The sequence below is a fragment of the Cyrtonyx montezumae genome, unplaced genomic scaffold (assembly GCF_038088225.1).
Source record: "Cyrtonyx montezumae isolate F1298 unplaced genomic scaffold, pur_monq_1.0 scaffold_112, whole genome shotgun sequence".
NCBI classification, from domain to species: Eukaryota; Metazoa; Chordata; class Aves; order Galliformes; family Odontophoridae; genus Cyrtonyx; species Cyrtonyx montezumae.
Genome location: NW_027071840.1, coordinates 48,152 through 50,786, shown reverse-complemented (window position 1 = coordinate 50,786; position 2,635 = coordinate 48,152).

Genomic DNA, 2,635 nt, shown 5'->3' with positions numbered 1-2,635 from the left:
GATTCTTCTTCCGCGTCACCCGATAGAGAGGGCTCACAATGAGACTGTAGTTTGGAACATGCATTCTCCAGAAGCCAACTACACCCAGAAAAGGTGGGTCTCCGTCTTACTGGTGGGTGGAGACATTGTCGTGATTTTGTTAATCATGTCTGTTGGGATGTGACGACGTCCATCTTGCCTCTTCATACCTAGGAACTGAATTTCTTGTGCAGGCCCTTTCACTTTGCTTCGCTTGATAGCAAAGCCAGCTCGTAGGAGAATTTGGTAATTTGATCTCCTTTCTTGAAGACTTCCTCTGCCGTTGTAAGAGACTAATATTTTATATCATTGCCTCAAATTTTGCTGATGTACATGTCCGAACATGTCGAAGCAAGTCCTGGGCAAGGGTTGTGAAATCCTTTGTCTAAGGGACAAGCAGATGGGCATGTCCTGGGGACACCGAAAGAGAGATAAGCTGCAGCTCAATGGCCGCTTGTCACGGTGTTGTCCGTGACAGTGACCCAAGGGAAACCGAGAAGGGAGAGGGGAGAGAAAAAGAAACTGCGTCAGTGGCCGCGCGGCCGCCCGAGCAGAGCCGCGCTCCGGGAGGGGGAGGGGGAAACGGCGGGAAGAGATGGGTCTACAAGAAGACAACGGCACGATCTGAGAAGGAACGGGAACTTTACTAAATCTAATAAAATTGAACAATTGAGAGAGAGATAACAATTTCCAACCCAAAAGCTGTGAGCTTACGTTAAGGAGGACCTGCAGGGGAAGCACACGTGCTGAACCTCCACGGCAGCCCAGAGCAACGCGCCCAGACCGAGCGCCGCCTGCATCCGGTGCGGAGCTCCGCCCCTCTGCTGCTCCCCCAGCATTAACTCCTTCACTGCTGCGTGATGCTCTGATGTGGAATACCGGCATTAAAACCACAAAACCACAAGAGTGGGTCTCCCCCCACCCCCCGACCCCAAAGGTGTCCCCGATTCGGCCCCGTTTGTCACCTCCCCCCACCCCCCGCCCCCATTGGTTAATGCTGTGTGGGAATAAAGGAGCGCTGAGTGCACCGGGACCGTGGGGACCTCAGTGGGGACAGTGGGGGTCTGTGGGTCGCTATGGGGCTCTGTGGTTCGCTATGGGGCACTGTGGGGCCCTATGGGTCTCTATGCGTCCCTATGGGTCTCTGTGGGACTCAGTGGGGTCTCTATGGGTCTCTATGGGTCACTCTGTGTCCCTATGGGTCCCTATGGGTCTCTATGGGTCTCTGTGGGTCCCTATGTGTCTCTATGGGTCTCTGTGGGTCCCTTTGGGTCTCTATGGGACTCATCGGGGTCTCTGTGGATCTCTGTGGGTCTCTATGGGTCTCTATGGGTCCCTATGGGTCTCTATGGGTCCCTATAAGTCTCTAAGGGTCCTATGGGTCTCTATGGGTCCCTATGGGTCCCTTTGGGTCTCTGTGGGTCTCAATGGGTCCCTATGGGTCTCTATGGGTCCCTATGGGTCCCTTTGGGTCTCTGTGGGTCTCTATGGGTCCCTATGGGTCCCTATGGGTCTCTATGGGTCCCTATGGGTCCCTATGGGTCTCTGTGGGTCTCAATGGGTCCCTGTGGGTCCCTATGGGTCTCTATGGGTCTCTGTGGGTCCCTATGGGTCTCTATGGGTTCTATGGGTCTCTATGGTTCTCTATGGGTCTCTATAGGTCGCTATGGGTCGCTATGGGTCCCTATGCATCTCTATGGGTCCCTGTGGGTCCCTATGGGTCTCTATGGGTCTCTGTGGGTCCCTATGGGTCTCTATGGGTCACTCTGTGTCTCTATGGGTCCCTATGGGTCTCTATGGGTCTCTGTGGGTCCCTATGGGTCTCTATGGGTCACTCTGTGTCTCTATGGGTCCCTATGGGTCTCTATGTGTCTCTGTGGGTCCCTATGGGTCTCTATGTGTTCTATGGGTCTCTATGGTTCTCTATGGGTCTCTATGGGTCCCTATGTCCCTCTATGGGTCCCAATGTCTCTCTATGGGTCCCTGTGTCTCTCTATGGGTCCCTATAGGTCCCTATGGGCCCCTATGGGTCCCTATGTCTCTCTAGGGGTCCCTATGGGTCCCTATGTCCCTCTATGGGTCCCTCTCTGTCCCTATGTCCCTCTGTGGGTCTCTATGGGTCTCTATGGATCCCTATGGGTCCCTGTGTCTCTCTATGGGTCCCTATAGGTCCCTATGGGTCCCTCTGGGTCCCTATGGGTCCCTATGGGTCCCTCTGGGTCCCTATGTCTCTCTATGGGTCCCTATGGGTCGCTATGTCCCTCTATGTTTCCCTATGTGTCCCTATGTTCCTCTATGGGTCTCTGTGGGTCTCTATGTCTCTCTATGGGTCCCTATGTCCCTCTATGTCCCTCTATGGGTCCCTGTGTCCCTCTATGTGTCCCTATGTCTCTCTATGGGTCCTATGTCCCTCTATGGGTCGCTGTGGGTCACTCTATGGGTCGCTGTGGGTCTCTATGGGTCCCAGCTGTGGCCGGCTGTCACTGCGCTGTTTAAAAGCTCTCGGTGCACTTTAACGGCGCCGAACAGAAACGGCGTGGAATCAAACCGGGCCCATCATCATCTTCATCATCATCATCACCATCATCTTCATCATCATCTTCATCATCATCTTCAT